Below are 18,018 nucleotides of genomic sequence, written 5' to 3' on the forward strand. Positions count from 1 at the left end.
CATAACTGGCTAGGTCAGGGGTCGATCTTTAACTACCAGGTTTAGGTCAGGCAGGCCCAGGCCTGGTTTTGGGTCTGGTTCCTAGGTGCTGGGCTACCTGCCTTTAGCTTCGCTTCTCTTTCTTTTTCTGAGTATAAAACAATATGAGAGGGTCTGTCTCCCTTCTCTCATTTCCCGTCTTTGAGACTTTCACTTTTTATGAGTGGGAGTTCTGACTCTTATTTTTGCTACTTATGTCTTCCTGTGCAATAGATTGATAATGATTCATATGGTACACTTGTGCTGATACATAACATGAAGTGACATTGAGAGACTGGGCTATATGCTCAGCTAATTGCAAAAACAAATTTCTTGTTTTTCCTGGAATTGTTGGTACTGGCACATTCAGCTCATCATAGAAGGTTTGAAATAATGGCTCAGGAGAGCGTTTATAAACTTTTCCTCAAACCATGATATTTACTTGAAGATCCAGTCCAACTCCATCAATTTTTAGGGTTACACATTCCCCTTTTTTCTAGCGAGGATTAAGGGGGTTGGTTATTACTAGTTCTAAGGGGTTACACTGACCACTGGTATAGAAAGGGTCTCTTTTCCCTTGCTGAAGGTGGACAGGATTTTTTCATTTTTTATCTAAGTACTAAATGACACAAGACCATTATCCACATTTATTTTTACACAGTCCTAATTCACGATAAATGTACTTATTTTCTGCCATATAGCCTCTTTCCTAATTAAGAGAACCACATCCTATTTTTAACATATTACTATTAATGACAGCACAGGCATCAAATTTCAAGGTGACTTGTTTGGGCATCTCTTTTTTTTTCTGTTTTGGCTAACACTTTACTTGCATTGTTTGTGAGCCTCCACCAGTCTTCAGTTTTTAATCTTATTTTAAAAACTGTGGTCATGGGAGGCTCAGATGGGTCATAACACACATCAGGTTGGTCATTTCCTGGGCTACATACTTTGTATAGAATAACATTATACAAACACTTTTTTTTTAGAGTTCTAATACACTTATAATAACTGTAAAATAATAGGACTGTAGCAACCTTTTGTCCTACCTCAGAGACTTGATGTATACACTGGGAATAGTCCTCAGTCTCAGGAAGGTCAGTTGAAGCCCTTACTGTCCAAGTCCAAATTTCAAGGAAAATGAGTCCCACGATGAGTTTCCTCATGCTTTGGCCGTGCGTGGACCAGTCACTTCTGGTTGTGACTGGAGCAGGGCTTGTCATCTTCTTCAGAGTCACTTTGCAGGGGTTGGCGAAGCTGCTTCTATCAATGTGCAGCTCCTAGTCTACTGATGTTTAAGGATGGTTTCAGAGGTTGGGCCCGCTAGAATAAACTGAGTCTAACACCTCTACACAGTTATGTTTAACTGGGCTCTCTGATACCGGGAGCAAGGTGGCGGGGTTTAGGGTGTTGTAAACTTCAATGGTTCTGCGGGGTTTTTCGCAGAGCAAGCTTTGGTATCTATCTAGTTAGTCTAGCATTCATTAGCTAATAATGTCCTTTGGTATTTATTAAAGTTACCACAGCATGGGGGGCCTTTATATTCAGGTTTTGCGTAAGGGTTAGTTTATCTGCTTCTTGTGCTAACAGGCCTGTTGCTGCCAGAGCCCTTAAACATGGGGGCCAGCCTTTGGAAACCCTGCCTAGTTGTTTTGAGAGATAGGCCACTGGCCTTGGCCAGAGCCCTACAGTCTGGGTTAAAACTCTAACTACTATATATATATATATATATATATATATATATATATTTTTTTTTTTTTTCCTGACACAAAGGGTGTAAAGGGTTTTGTCAGGTCCAGTGGCCGCAGGGCTGGGGCTGACATGAGTTTTTTTTTAACTCATGAAAAGCTCATTGCTGTTGGTTGTAATAGGTGTAGTTTGTCTAATCTACATTTTTATTAACTGTCACCTACTAAAATATTGACTGAAATCTTGTAGCTATTTGATTTCAAGCTTTAAATTGATCTGGTATTCTTTGCGGGGCTCCAATTGTATCTAAATAGATGTGAGAGTTGAAAGACCCATAAGGGGCTTCTCTCGCTTTACGATGTCTTATTTTTTTTTCTCCCTCTGGTTGATGAAATGCCAGGGTGAAAGGGATAGCCAAATGGACTAAAGCACAAGTGCCACTCTAGTTATTCGGCAGAATGCCCAGTAATCCACGACAATACCACCACATATCCGCTCGGAGATGAACAGGGGCTGATTGATTGATAAGCTCTCGAAAATTCTAGCTCATTGCATCTTTTCAGGTCTCCAAGGAATGCTGTTTCCTCCTTGTCATGAGAGACACGAAGTGAACTTAGTGTTGGGAGATGGAGGCTGGATGGCCCTTGAGGTCTGACCCACAGGGTGCCAGACTTCGGGATATAGCACAGAGAGAGAGCTTGGCACGACTTATTACTCCAGGCTATAGAATCCTGGAAAAGAGCTACCATGCAGCCTGTGCCTGGTTGACTGGAGGACCACCTTAGTGGAAGGGGGACAGTCTGGGCCTCTGGCCTGCTATGTGCCCAAGCATAACAATTGCTTTTGCTTAATGTGCACATGGAATATTTGATCCTTTTTAACCAGGCATTTGCATTTTGGTATCCTGTCTTAATTGCTAAAGTTTGTTTTAAGTCTTTGACTTCTATGATCCTTCTAGTAAAATGAATGTATGATTTTAGGAAATTACAAAAACCGGTTGGGGCAGTCCATCCTTGCTCTTTAGTGGTCCACAGAATGTTGGACCAACTATGGCATAAAAGCTACACTGGGGGGCAAGACTCCTCGTTGGCACTGCGGTCTTTATTGAAATCTCCCTGGATTAAATGGTCCTAGTTTACTAATGCCCAGTCTGAGGAGAATCAGGAGGGACAGAAGTACTTTTCTGAAATAGAGAGCTGTCTTTGACTTGGCAAGTCCCTACAGGGTATAACAAGGCAAGCATTAAATGCAATAGTTTGAGGCAAAATTGACTTGGTTATGTTAATAACTAGATGACTAGCAATAGCATGAGGAAAGAAGAAAGAGTAATAGAATAGATGAAAAGAGTTAAATTTTTCTTAGCTTTAGTTTGGTAGGATTTTCCCCTGGGACTATGGCCCTCGACTCTGGAGGGGGTGGTGCCTTCTTGACTCAGGTGTGATGAGTTCATCCTTTTTTGCTGTATGAACAGCAGTCTTGGTGGTTAGCAGCATAAGGTAGGGTCCTTCTCAGGCTGGCTCGAGTTTTTCTTCTTTCCACCCTTTGATAAGAACGTGATCTTCAGGCTGGTGCTGGTATACTGGAAATTCTAGGGGTGGTACATGTGCTAAAAGACTTGTAGTTTTTGAGGGAAAGGAAAGTGGAAGATAAACCAAGTATATACTTTTTAAGAAACTGACCTTTTGTTTTAAATGTGGGGACCTTGGCAGTGGACTTTATAGTCCTTAGTGCCTTTTTACTGAAAAATTTCCTTTAGCACCTATTTTTATTAGTTTTTAAACCAAAGAAGCCAAACACCATTTTATATTTGACAATGCTTCCTGTATGGTTTTTATACCAGATAAGCTAAATTTTACCTTTGTATTAGTATGTTATTAATGTTAAACCTAGTTTTAATAAAACCTTGTAGACATATTTATCCACTCTTTAATGTTTGAGCATAAGGTCAGATTTTATAGACTCTTTTTAACCTTTTATAATTTTTGCTGAAGAGCAGGTTGGTGCTTTAAGAAAAACCTGCTATGCTTTTATTTTAATGTCCAGTTCACAGAAAAACTGGATGGTGCCTCTTTAATGTTAGCCAGTGTTTACACACAGAATTTTCCTTCTAATTAACATTTTAAAACTTGATTAAACCTTTAAAACAAAATCTACATATTTTTAACCTTTTAATGTAGGTAAAAATTTATATTCTTATGCCTCCTTATAATTCTTTTATCAAAGGTATATTTTACTTGCCTTACACACCTTGCACATAAACTGTTTTTTTTAAAATAACATTTTTCTTTTTCACGACCTTCACAGACAATTCTTCGACATGCTTCAACTTTCTGACTAATTACGAATATTTCCTTCTTTAACCAACCAGTTAATTTATTTCAGGACAAGAATTTACTGTAGAATACTCTTTTTACATAAATTCCACCCCCCTTTTTTTCCTTAGGATACTTCTGAACTGGTGAGGTGTGCTCACAATGAGTTTTCCTCTAAAAGTTATTTATTTATTTTTTTTTACTTTTTTTAGGTTAACAAAGCAGTTGCCGCTACAGATGGAATGCATTTGGGCCATCCGCAGGTTACTGGGTTAAGGATTTTTGATAGAAAGGCCTCAGTGCTTTAGGGATACGCCCTTGTTTACACTGACAACAAAGTGGTATTGGAGTGTTATAGGGTTACCAGAATACCTTCAATTATCAATTACAGCTTTTAAATTTACCTTGGCTTTTAAAGGAATAGGGTACACTTTTTTTTTTTCTTAACTACTTGTATATATCTCTTGTTGTCTCTTTGACTTTGTCTCTCTCTCTTTCACTTGTCTTTTTCCTCTGTCTCTTTCTCTCTCTCTCTTCCTTTCTCTCTTTCTCTCTCTCCCCTTGACTCCTTCTTTTGAAATTTTTCAATATAGTTCCTAGTAGGGTGGGCTTATTTGTGCCTGACCCATGCTTCTTCAAGATAAAACACCACGCTCACACCACACGCACACCACAAAACAAAGAACGGGTAAAAAGCGCACACACACACTTTTGCAGTTTACACCAAACCAAAATCAAAACCAAAAGCAGAGTATCCAGAAATCCCAGCCAGGTCAAAACCAAAACCAAAGTATCAAGCAATCCAAGTCAAGTCAAAAACAAAAACCAAAGTGCCGGTACAGGCACACCGTGGGTGATCAGGCCAGCTTCCATTCCAATGGAGTAGGCAAGTTCCAAAGACTAGTCTTACCAAGTTTCAGATGTCCGGACTCCAAGTATCAGTTCCTTACTGGTGTTCAGCCACTGCGTTGATCCTCCAGGGGGCCTGCCACATACTGCTTTGGCAAGGCGTCCCACCAGGGCAAATGCCTACCCGGGAGCGCTCTCTGGATCCAGGAGCACTCTCAGGATCCGTCTCAATCTGGCTGGTTGGAATCCCCCACAGGGATGTTCCACAGGGCAGGTTTAAGCCGCCTAAGGAGCTGTCTCCACCATCCGCCATTCACCTTGCTTCCCGATCAGGGAACCAAGAAATGTAGCAGGACAAGCTGCAGACAAAACTTCTCAGACACCGAGTTAAAGAAGGAAGAGGTTTATTCGGCCGGCCGGGAACATCGGCAGGACTCCTGTCTCAAGAGCCGAGCTCCCCGAGTAAGCAATTCCTGTCCCTTTTAAGGACTCACAATTCTAAGGGGGTCTGTGTGAGAGGGTCATGATCAATGGAGCAAGCAGGGGGTACGTGACCGGGTGCTGCATGCACCGATAATCAGAACGAAACAGAACAGGACAGGGATTTTTACAATGCCTTTCCATATGTCTGGAATCTATAAATAACTGGTTAGGTCGGGGTCGATCTTTAACTACCAGGCTTAGGTCAGGCAGGCCCAGGCCTGGTTTCGGGTCTGGTTCCTAGGCGCCAGGCTACCTGCCTTTAGTTTCACTTCTCTTTCCTTTTCTGAGTATAAAACAATATAAAACAGTTTGAGGGGGTCTGTCTCTCCTCTCAATAGATTCAGTTACTTTTTAAATGTTAACTTGGGTGCAACTTTACTGCTTTAATTTGAATCTAACATCTTCCAGGCCAGCAGATTTCAACTGAGAATTTACATCACTTATCCCTGCAGTTTTATAAAAATGCAGAGGTTTACACCACACTCAAGACTTGCCAAATCTCTTTACTTGATACTCTTGATATATCCTTGATATAGTCTTACGTGTGCTTTTCATATTCATGGTATGTCATGTCTCTGAATTATTATATGTCAAGATTTTTTTTCTCTGTAAAGATTACATTACTCTATTTTTTTTTTTTTTTTAGATAGAGTCTCGCTTTGTCACCCAGGCTGTAGTGCAGTGGTGTGATCTCAGCTCACTGCAACCTCCACCTCCTGGGTTCAAGCAATTCTTCTGCCTCAGCCTGCTGAGTAGCTGGGACTACAGGCAAGTGCTACCACGCCCAGCTAATTTTTGTATATTTAGTAGATACAGGGTTTCTCCATATTGGCCAGACTGGTCTCAAACTCCTGACCTTGTGATCCACCCGCCTCGGCCTCCCAAAGTGCTGGGATTACAGGCATGAGCCACAGTGCTGGACCATGTTAATCTATTTTTATAAATTAGATGTAATATCCACTTTTCTTTGAAAATTAGGTTAAACAGTATGTTTATAGATTTTGTTTTATTTTTTGTGAGAGAGTCTTGCTCTGTTGCCCAGGCTGGGGTGTAGTGGTGTGAGCTTGGCTCCCTGCAACCTCTGCCTCCCAGGTTCAAGTGATTCTCCTGCCTCAGGCTCCTGAGTGTCTGGGACTACAAATGTGCGCCACTATGGCCCAGCTAATTTTTGTATTTTTAGTAGAAATGGAGTTTTGCCATGTTGGCCAGGCTGATCTTAAACTCCTGGCCTCAGCTCGCCTCAAAAGTGCTGGGATTACAGGCGTGAAGCACCACGCCTGGCCCAAAACATTTTTTAGATTGACTTTATTTTCTTTTTTCCATGCCTCAGAAGTAACTTATGCCACAGAAGTAACCATGCCACAGAGGTAATTTTTAATTCTTTCATTTTACTTCAATATCTGGCTACAATTCTGAAAACTGCCATTTCCAATTTTCCTCCTTCCTGTCTGTCTGACTCAGCATTACTGAGAACTAAAACCTGACTGCCCAGATCCCTGTTGGGAACTGTTGTCTTGCAGAGGGCCTTTTCCCATACTCTCTGAGGAAGCCCTGCCAGTCGAAACCTGTCAGCTTGAAGAACTCACCACAGCAGCCGACCACACATGTGTTACATTTCTCCATGGACAAGCTGCTGACTGGGTCACTAAGGAAGCCTAGTGAAGTGATTGGGTCATGTTTGCCATTTTATGAGAGGTAACTAAAACTGGTGACTAAATAATGTCACCAAAAGACCTCAACTAGCTAGCACTGCTGTATAACTGAAAGACCTTCCTCCACCAATCTCTTAGAATCCACCAGAGTGGTTATTCTCAGAGTTAAACTCCTCCTGGCTCTTTGCTTTACTACAACTTTTTATGTAATTTTGTTTTTTTTTGTTTGTTTGTTTGTTTTTTTTCCATGTTAGGGATCTCTCTTTTAAGATGTCTGATCTCCAGGAGCTCGAAACCACTGACCTTTGATGCCACCTCTCAACAGATGGCTCAGCTAGCTTTACAGGAACAATATCCATAGGAATCCTCAAGAGACTATTTCTTAGGTCCTATTTCACCTCACTGTGGAGGTTATAATTGCCTATGTGTTGTTCAGCGATTAATTATATTCTTTTTGATATTTAATATTTGTTTATGATGAGGATGGATATTAAATGAAAATAAATGAATACAGACATTTCAATTAGGGGAAAAGAATGCAGATTAAGGCTGCATCCTAAATATATATGTATAATGTCATCCAAATATCTCTGCAAGATTATATATTCTGTGTCTGATGAGACAGAATAATTTTTTCCTGTGAAATCACGAGATCACTTAAACTATAAGCATTCATACATATATACAGTAGGTATATATGTATATACTAAGTAAATGTCAAATGACAACTACATTAAGCACTGTGCTGGGTGTTAGTGTGCAACCAGATGGACAGGTTTAATTTCTAGTGGTGAAGACAGATGATAAGCAAGTGGTTAGAAGGTAAATAGGAAAATTACAAAGGATGATTTTCAGAAGAAAAAAACAGGATGATGCGGTGTAATGAAGAATAAGAGGAGTAGTTAGGATGGTCATGGAAGACTTTGTGGGGAAGTGACGTAGGCTGAGGTCAGAAGGTTGCGCATGAGCCAGCCACGCATGCTAAAGGGAGCCCATGAGCCAACCATGCATGGTACAGGGAGAGGAGCATTTCCACCTCTTCTCGACATCTATTTGGCATACTTGCCGGATTAAACAATGCTTTCCATTGCTTAGTAAGCATTTTTTGTCTGATGTGATTAGCAGGCTACTCTCAAGTGTACATTTACCTGCCCAAATCTATTTGTACTGTTTTAACCCATATCTGTTTATAATGGTTGTGTTATTATAAGTATGCAAACTGATGAAATATGACTTTGAAAAAGGGTCATTTCTGTGAAAATTAACTTTATTTAAAGTTTTTTTTTCTTTTTTCTTTTTTTTCTTTGAAACAGGGTCTCACTTTGTTGCCCAGGCTGGAGCTCACTGCAGCCTTGACCTCCCAGGCTCCAGTGATCCTTTCACCTCAGCCCCCCGAGTAGCTGGGACTACAGGTGCATGCCACCACATCCGGCTAATTTTTTATGTTTTTTTAAATAGAGATGGGGTTTTGCTGTGTTTCTCAGGTTGGTCTCAAACTCCTGAGCTTAAGCAGTCCAACTGTCTTGGCCTCCCAAAGTTCTGGGATTACAGGCGTGAGTCATTGATGAAAATTAACTTTAATGCTATGGAAAAATGTTTCAAAAGTCAACTTGCTAAATATTTTCCATCAGACTAGGTGTAGATAAGACAATTGCCAGAGTTGGAATAAAATTATAAAAGTATGGGAGGATTTTGAACTTAGATTACTTGATAAGTGTCTCTATGTTTTCTCTCCAATTAAAGAAATTGAAACTGGAGATGTTTACAGTACATGAAGTGCAGTACCTAAAGACAGACAATGCAAAACCGTATAAAAAGCCCCCTACAGCCCCAAAAGTGAGTGTTGGCCCTTAACAAGTGACTGGTAGAAAAGTATATATTCATGTTTTAGGTTTAAAGAAAATGTGTAATCTATATGAGTATGTTTTTTTTTTTTTTAAATGTTTTACCATTAAAGTGGTAAAAAAAAATTAAAGCTTTTTTCTTTAACAAAATCCGTGACCCAATGAGGTCAAATAAAGAAGACGTCTACTATATTACTTTCCTCACAAAAATAAGATCATACTATTCATGTTGTTTTGTAAACTTTTTCCTATTTGCTATACTCTGAATGCTTCCCTGTGTCAATAAATATGTCTGTAATATAGTTTCAGATGCTATTTCATTTCATTATGTGACTGCACCATAATTTTTTTGCTATTTCTCATGGTTAGATACTTAAAGGGTTTGAAGTTGTCACTCCAGTGATCATCCTTATATACACGTAATTGCACACATCTTTAATAATTTTCTGAGGATAAATTCCTAGAGGGCAAATTTCTGTGTTGAAGGTAAGCACATTTTTAAGGCCTTCGATATTTATGAACAAATTATCCTCCACTAAGGTGAATTGTCACATTCTTTGCAGTGAATATTTCGAAAATTCTCTGAATGTTTCTGTGACAATTTGATAATCAGACAATAGAGTATGCTGTTAAAGATTATGTCCACAGAGAGGGCTACTGAATTCAGGCCACCGGAAGGACAGAATGAAACAATAAAACAGCATAGCCTCTAATAAATACACAGTAAAATCACCGTCATCTGATGAAAAGCTTGTTTTTGTCAGTTAAAGCCCTTATTTTGAGTGAAAAATAAAAAGGAATAGAATCTCTGAGCCATTTTGTCATAGTGGTCTGCTACTCTTTCTTGTGAGAGTATTTTTTGGCCACCTGCACCTTTAAATTTAAAGGCTGCACACCAGAGGATGGGCAGCAACCTTGTTTGAAGGAGCAATCTTCTTTGTCAGCACACCTTGGTTCTCTTTTTGATGATGTCTGTACAAAATTTTTCCTTTTCTTTAATTTACTATATAGTCACTTTAAAAGCCATTCTTTGAAATGTCTGTTAGAGAAAAATAATTGCATTAGTTACAAACACCTAGACACAGCACAAGCCCAGAATGATACAGCAGTTGGATTTCACACCTTTCCCTTACATATCTATCCCTGGATGTCTTTTGAGCTTATAATTAGGTTTCCAGGGCTTTCTTTCTCATTAATGGCCCTGGTACTGTCAAAACCCCCATTGAGAGTGAGATTTATTTAAGGTAGAAATTAAATTCCAATATATAGAGAAGAGCCAGGAATTCCCGCCGCATCATCCAGTGATAATGGCATCTTTTGCAACTCTGTGCCCTGAAAACGATTCAATAAGAGCCTCTTTATTTTTCCAAACTGAACTAATGACTTTGAGATTTAAAATTCTCTATGTCAGTTGTAATTAATTTATTATTTACTTACTCCATAACTTTGGATATCAATGCTGGGCCATTTTCTGGAACAGAATCTCTTAAGTGCTATGGAAAGGGAGGATCCTGCCACTTTTGAGAACACTTTCCTCTAGGTTAGGGAAGAGGACCCAGAGATGGAGTCCTGAGCTTAATGGGCTGTAGGCGAGTGGAGAGGGGGACATTAGGTTTTGTGGAAGCACATAGGAGTGACCTAATTTCAGGGCATCAGAGCAGGCTCTACAGAGGACGTGACCCTTTTCCCCAGCCATGAAAGATGAGTAAGAATGATCAAGGCAGAGAATGTGGGCAGAAAGAGCCTGAGAGGTAGAGGAGGGCTGGGTGTTTTGGAGGAACTGCCATAGGGATGACCAGGTGGAAGGGTTGTTTAAGGAGAGAAAGCAAGTGACTGTTTGTGAAAAGATCTAAGGGGATCACGCAGGATTCTCTTTCCAGGATTCTCTTTTGCGATTACCAGCTCCACCATGACCTGCTGTTAGCTTCATCAAATAGTCACTTTAGAAATGGTAAAGTCTTTCTTGTTTTCAGGGATCCTTGTGAAATGGAGAACAATACTGGGAGGAATGAAGGAGAAGAGAAGTATTGTTGAGTTTCCTGTGGGGACCCAAATTCTGTTGTTGTTGCTATACACATATGATCCCATTTAATTCTCACAACAACTAATTCTAGTCTTGCATATCACCATCATTTATTGGATAAGGAAACAGAAGCTTATTTGCTGAGCAGTTGTCAGAGGTCATATACCTGGTAAATCATCTAAGGACAGCGCTTTCAAAATTTTCAGCAAAGGCATTAACAGGGATGAGAGACTACATTGATGTGTGGGGTATGGGTAGAAAGTACGGTCTTGGAGAGTGACTAATGACAGTGCTGGTGGCGATGGAGTATCAGGTAAAGAGAGGAGAAGTAGAAGAAAGCCAAAAGAACTTCTCACAAATTTCCCAAGTGCATTTGCTCATCTACCTCTTATTCGTTTATAAACATTGATTGAACATCTTCAATGAGAGAGGTGATGAGCCAGGCATTGGAAAGACAAGGGCAAGCTGTGATAGGATTGTTACTCTTGGAGAATTCACAGTCTTGTGAAGATAGAAACTGAGGTGCCTTACAGTTCACTGTGGAAATGCTAAAAAGGAGGTCAACCAACTTCTTTCATGTTTATGGAGGTAATAACTACTTGAAAAAAATCAGGAAATAATACTGAGATGGGTCTCAAAGAATCGTGAGGAGATTTTTTTTTGCAGGGAGGGGAAATGGGGAAAGGCACTAGAGGCAGAAGTGGCAAGGGTGAAGGCATCCATTTGCAAAGGGAAATGTTGTATGTGCAGAATGGTGCATTCAGTGTGAGCAAAAGGGAGCAGGGAAATGGAATAGGAAATAAAACTGGGGATCTAGGCTGGGGCCAGATTGTGAAGGGCCTCAGGAGTCACTCCAAGCAGTGAACTTGATCCTGTAAGGTTTTTAAGAAGTGAGTGAGAATGATGGTAACTCTAGTAGCAGTTTGGAGGACAGAGCTAAGGAGGGAAGAGACCATTGCCACGGCCATGGAGTGCAGTTGAGGGTATGAGTATGCAATTTTAAATAATCCTTTGTATTTCTTTAGATTTCTAAAAATCATAAAAGCAATTCATGCTCATTATAGAACATTCAAATGAATATGTGGACATGCACATAATATAAAAAGGGGAAAGTTCACCTCTTCCATAAAAGTGACCTCAGCTTACTGATTATGAATCCTTTCCAGACAGTTTGCTTTTCCTACTCACACACACAAAGACACACACACACACACACACACACTCCTACATGAATATCCCCATACTTATTTGTGCAAGCTGGACATTGATCCTATCTTCCTAGGGCTCACAGGTGTCTACCGAGCTCTCAGCCATGTGAGTCTGATGATCAGGACAGTGATGTGGGATGGAGATATGGATTTGGGAGCCATCCCTATTTAAAATATAGAAAGTAAATGTGATACACAGGTGGAATTCATAGTGTGGGAAGGGCAGAGGGCAAAAGATAGAGAATTGAGAAATACTACATTTAAGGGGTTGGCAAGGCAAGATAGGAGCATAGAGAAAGAGAGAGACTGGAGAGTAGGAGGAACATCAGGAAAGTATGATATTATCAATGTCCAAAGAAAAGGAATTTTAAAGAGGGCTCATGTGATCATTAGTGTTAACTACTGCTGAGAGGTCAAGCCAGTGAAGGACTGAAGACTGTCCGTTGGATTTCACAACAAAGAATTTCTGAACTCTGTCTTGGTTTCAGCCCTCACCATCACTAGCCTGGATGTCTACAGTAGCCTCTTAGCTGGGCTACTGGTCTCTGATTGATTCTTCACATTGCTGCCAAAATGACCTTTCTAAAATGAAACCCTGTCAGTCCTCTTCTAAAAATACCATGATAGTCTCCCAGTGCTACAAGATGAGGCCTAAACCTCTTTAGAATGGCATGAACATCTTAGTTCTCATCTTCTCCACTCTCCATTACTTCCAACACACTTTAAGCTTCAATAGTGCTGAATAGTTTATACTTCTCTGAAAACATTGTGAGTTTTCACTCCTCTGTATTCACAATGTTATGTCTGCCAGGAATGCCCTTCCTCCTTTATCTGCCTAGCAAATTCCTATTCTGTCTTCGAAACCCAACTCAGACATCACCTCCTCTGGGAAGCTATCTTTAATTCTCCTAGCCTGACCTTGTCCTCCAACTTTTCTTCCTTTTGTTGCATATTTCACACAGTATTATGAATTTTGACTACATTTCTGTCTCATTTACTGAATTGTAAGTTTCCTGAAGGCAAGAAATGTATCTTTTAAAAACTTTTGCTTTAGGTTCAGAGGTACATGTGTAGATTTATTTTATAGGTAAATTCATGTCACAGGGGTTTGTTGTACAGATTATTTTGTCACCTAGGTACTAGTACCCAATAGCTATTTTTTCTCATTCTCTCCCTCCTCCCACCCTCCACCCTCTAGAAGACCCCAGTGTCTGTTGTTTCCTTCTTTGTGTCATGCATTATCATTCAGCTCCCACTTATGAGTCAGAGCATGTGGTATTCGGTTTTCTGTTCCTGTGTTAGTTTGCTAAGGATGATGGCCTCCAGCTCCATCCATGTTCCTGCAAAGGACATAATCTCATTTTTTTATGGCTATGTAGTATTCCATTGTGTATATGTACCACATTTTCTTTATCCAATTTGTCATCGATGGGCATTTAGATTGATTTCTTGTCTTCTTTTTGTGTGTGTGAATAGTGCTGCAATGAACATATGTGTGCATGTGTCTTTATAGTAGAAAGATTTATATTCCTTTGGGTATATGCACAGTAATGAGATTGCTGGGTCGAATGAACCTCTTTCTTATACCATATACAAAAATCAACTCAAGATGGATAAAAGATTTAAATGTAAAACCCAAAACTATAAAAACCCTGGAAGACAACCTAGGCAGTGCCATTCCGGATATAGGAACTGGCAAGGATTTCATGACAAAGATGCCAAAAGCAATCACAACAAAAGCAAAAATTGGCAAATGGGATCTGATTAAGTTTAAGAGATTCTACACAGCAAAAGAAACTATCAACGGAGTTTGATCTCAGTACAACCTACAGACAACCTACAGAATGGGAGAAAATATTTGCAAACTATGCATCAGACAAATGTCTAATATCCAGCATCTATAAATAACTTTAACAAATTTACAAGAAAAAACAAAAACAAAAAACCATTAAAAAGTGGGCAAAAGACATGAACAGACATTTTTCAAAATAAATATACATGTGATCAAAAAGCATTTGAAGAAAATCTCAATATCACTGATCATTAGAGAAATGCAAATCAAAACCACAATGAGATACCATCTCACACCAGTGGGAATGGCTACTACGAAAAAGTGAAAAAATAATAGATGCTCGCCAGGTGGTGGAGAAAAGGGAACACTTACACACTGTTGGTGGGAGTGTAAATTTGTTCAACCATTGTAGAAAGCAGTGTGGCGATTCCTAAAAGAGCTAAAAAAGGGAAATGTATCTTATTCATGTCTGTATCTTCAACACTTGGCATAGTACTTGGTGCATAGCAGGTTTCTCAAGGATTGTTTTGAGGGAATTTATCCTCAAACAATTAGATAGTATCTTTCTTTATTTTTTTAGAAACAGGGTCTCTCTGTCTCCCAGGCTACAATGCAGTGGTGAAATAATGGCTCACTGCTGCCTTGAACTCCTGGGCTTAAGTGATCCTCCTACCTCAGCCTCCTGAGTAGCTGGCACTGCTGGTGTGTGCCACCACACCTCGTTAAATTTTAAAATTTTGTAGAGACAGGGTCTTGCTATGTTGACAAGGCTGGTCTTGAACTCCTGGCCTCAAGTGATCCTTCTGCCTTGGATTCCTAAAGTGCTAGGAATAGAGGCATGAACCACCATGCCTGGCCAGTATCTTTAAAAGTAGAGTTATTTATTTTTATGATTTTTCAGATGAGGAATTTGAGACCAAGATTTATAATTCACACAAAATAAAAACTAGAGGGAAGCTTAAATATCATTTAGTTGAGACCTGTCATTTTGCAAATCAATAAACTCAAGTTAAGAGGGTGACTTGTCCCAGATCAGTCAGGAAGCCAGAGACCGAGCTGCAGATCAGAATCCAGTCTTCTGGTTCTCACTAGGGTGCTTTTCAAATAGCCACTTGCCTGGTTGTCAGGTGGCATGGCTACCAGTTATATCCTTTTTCTTCTGAAAAGCCAGGCTGGCAGGGTTGATAAATTAATAGTTGATTCTGATACTGATGGAAAACAGGTTCTGTAAGCTTATTTTTATTATGATATGGAGGAACTGTAGTTCATTGGGAAACAAATCCCTTCACTAACTTGGCTGGGAAAAGGGCCTTTTTGCCTTTTCTCCCATTCCTCTTCCTGCTGTGTGGAATGCTTTTGTAATGGTTGGAACTCTGCCAGACATCTTGGACTATGAGGTAACCTTGAAAACTGAAGCCATTTGCCAAGTTTTTGGAACAGAGATTAGCCTACATCTCTGATGTCACTGGGAACAGTCAATATGAAATCTGCACAGTTTCCATCTGGACTTCTTTTGTTTGAGAGTGTCATACAATAAACTTTCAATTTGCTTGAGCAACTATTATTTGGCTTTTATTTTTCCATGCAATTGACTCTATCCTAACAGAAACATTCGTACTTCTATTTTTTTTTCCCTCAGAGCAATCTCAACAATGCTACCTGCTTCTATTTTCATTTGAATTATATACCTGATGTAGATCCTCTTCTAAACATTTACATTTCACTTAGCTCTGACACGCAATCCGTCACTTTGCTGGGGTGAAGCCAATCTCCTAAAAAAACCCCCCAAAACCCCAAAACATTAGAAAGCAAGTTGTTTCAGCAACTTAATGCCTGAGGCTCTGACACATTAACTCCAACTGACAGAATAAACTGTTACACATTTAAGCACCTTTTTACCTTAAGTGAATTTCGTCAGACATGGAGCCTCTAACACGTTCAAGAGGGGGCCAGGGAGAATCCTTCTGACATCCTTTCTCAATGTTAGGAAAAGAAAGAATGTATAAACTATAAACCTATGTGATGAAAGAAAAGTGTCATTAGGGCTAACGATGAATCTCCCAGAGACATTTTTCTTTTCTTGACATGGATGTAGGTTATTTCCATTACTACCTTTGCTTAGTGTAAAATGTCCATTCCTGTAACATGTGAAAGAGTCCTCATCTTTGCTTTGGCTACCAGGCGTAAGGATCCATAGAATACCATAGCCATCTTCGGTTGCTTTCTTATGGACTCTCCTCTTCTCTTGCTTCTAACAAGCTTTCTTTTGTAAGGCAATGTGGTTTGTGTCATAAAATATAAACTTAATTAAGCTCTGTTAGGTGCTGCATTCCTTGTGGAAAAGGGAAAATGGATGAACTATAATAAAGAAGAATTGGCCTAGGCAAACATTTGTGCTATTTTTCACTGGCATTTCTGGAAATTAAGCTATTAAATCAGGAGAGCAGGTCAGGCTGGTTTGATATTTATTTTTCATTCCTTGACTGCAAAATAACAGGCTTAACTTATAATGACATAAAATCAACACCTACTGTGTTCCATTCATTAATTCTGTCATTCTGTCAAAAACATCTCCCAGGTTTGTCTAATATGAGTTTATTTTTTCCTTCATAAAAGCCCAAAGCATATTAGTCATAATGCCATTATATTCTAGAAGCTTTAAAACGATTTCTATAATTCCTCTTATGCCCTGCCTAGGACTTTCTAGTAAGATAACAAAGCTGAGTACATTAGAAAGTTCTGTGTCTTATAAAAATGTTTTGGCATTTTTTTCAAAAACTCTGGTGGTCTTTTACCAGTTCTCAGTATTTCCAGAACATTGTAAACAATTTACTAAAGGCATAAACTATCTAAATGCTCTGGGGCATATTAATTCAGGTCTTATTTATTTCAGCTTAACCTTTGTAAGAGCTTGTTTCAAAATCAAGTTTTCCAAAGTTTTCATTATTTTCCAGTTGGGTAAGTTGGTTTTCTCTGCCATTTAAAACATTTTTATATATTAGATTTGTCTTGTTCTCAAAATATTTTCTGTCTTAGAGGATGGAGATATTTCAACTTTTTCTCTTTTCCTTAATTTTATGCAAAGCTTCCTTTCATTTCCTTTACTTAAATCATACAACCATCTTAAGAAAAACAGTACAGATTATTGGCCTATTTATTTTGACACTGAAATGAGAATTGTACACAGTTGCCTAACAGCCCATCTTTTTTTCTAGATTGAAAGCTTTCTGACATTGGAGATGTATTTATGTCTCTGAGCCCATTTCTTGCATCCAGCCAATGCTCCATTTGTTGAATTGAGTTGAAAACAACGGAACCAGAAAACAGAACTTCTTGACTTGTGCTCACCAAGATCATGTTTATGTAAAATTAGTTTGACCTGATAATTTTTTTAAAAAATTGCCTTCACTAAAGTCAGACATTTTGTGGTTATACAAATACAATATTATGAGTTTATTTGACTTCCTACTCTTGAGTTTTTCATATGAAGAGGTTCAAATCAGTGAAAGAACTTCTCAGGTATTTGGTCAGCTGCTCCACACTCTACTTTACAAATGTCTCCTTGTCTTGATTGTGAAGTGCCTGTGATCAGGGAAGGTCATGTTTATCTCTGTAGCCCCTGTGTCCCATGCAGAGTGCATCTGAGCACCAAACATTTGTTGAATAATAAATGACCAACAAATATAGATTAAACTAACAAATGGATGCTATGTTATTGGGGAAGTATAAGACTAATTACCAAATTCATTTTTGACTGTTTAGAAAGGCATTCTTTTTGCTTGTTGTCTTGGTATTTTATATATTACCTTTCCTCAGTACTTTGTGTATTTTTTTTCAAAGTAAGGAAGACTAGAATATTACAGACCAAAGGGGGAGAGAAGTAATGGAAAAAGAAGCAACCTTTTAAAAGCTGGTGATAGGCAAACAGAGGGTTGGCTCTATGTTTTCTCCACAAGAGTGTTTCAGATGAACTCAGACTACTGATATCCTAGAAAAGACTGACTACAAAAGCCTTGGAAATAGAAGGATCTGGGTGGCCAATGGCCATGTGAACTTTGGCTCCTGCCTGAGGCCAAGGTGCCAGGAGGGGAGCTCTCTCTGGCTCCCAATACTCTCAGAGTAGGGTTACCTGACAGGGAAGATGAAGC

Source organism: Papio anubis, chromosome 2 (assembly GCF_008728515.1).
Source record: "Papio anubis isolate 15944 chromosome 2, Panubis1.0, whole genome shotgun sequence".
NCBI classification, from domain to species: Eukaryota; Metazoa; Chordata; class Mammalia; order Primates; family Cercopithecidae; genus Papio; species Papio anubis.